Source organism: Arachis duranensis, chromosome 8 (assembly GCF_000817695.3).
Source record: "Arachis duranensis cultivar V14167 chromosome 8, aradu.V14167.gnm2.J7QH, whole genome shotgun sequence".
Taxonomy (NCBI): Eukaryota; Viridiplantae; Streptophyta; class Magnoliopsida; order Fabales; family Fabaceae; genus Arachis; species Arachis duranensis.
In genome coordinates, this window is record NC_029779.3 from 39,728,011 (window position 1) to 39,728,576 (window position 566).

The window sequence follows — 566 nt, forward strand, 5'->3', positions numbered from 1 at the left end:
AGGGGCAAAAAGATAATGAAATTAAATGCTATGCACACCAAGAAAACTATAAAGCACACGAAAAGTTACAAAAAACGAAGAAACAGTTCAATAAAATCACGTCGAGTTGTCCGACTACATTGCCGCAATTACCTCGAGTGCATCGGCCTATTAGAGTAAAAAGTGATAGCACAAGCTTATTTACTCAAATTCTGACTTCTGTAAACTAGATTACGAGCAAAGGCACTGTTCATACCATAATCCAAAAATAAAACTCATGGCTCAAGTAAACACCCAATGCACATGGGCATTCGATCGACCTACTCGGGCACGGGTAACTCGCCCATGTTCGACACCGACTTGCATGGCAAGAAAGACCTTGTCAAATTACTACTCCAGATAGTCATCCACAACTCATCCACTATTTCAACATAGAATAACTCCCCAGATATTGGAGGAATAGCTGCCTATTATTACAAGTGGCAAAGATCATGAATGATGCCAAATCTTAATCTACCCCTATAAATATCCGGTCAGATTTAAGTATTTGTTAACCTCAATTCACTTAATTTTGTCTAAACCTCTTG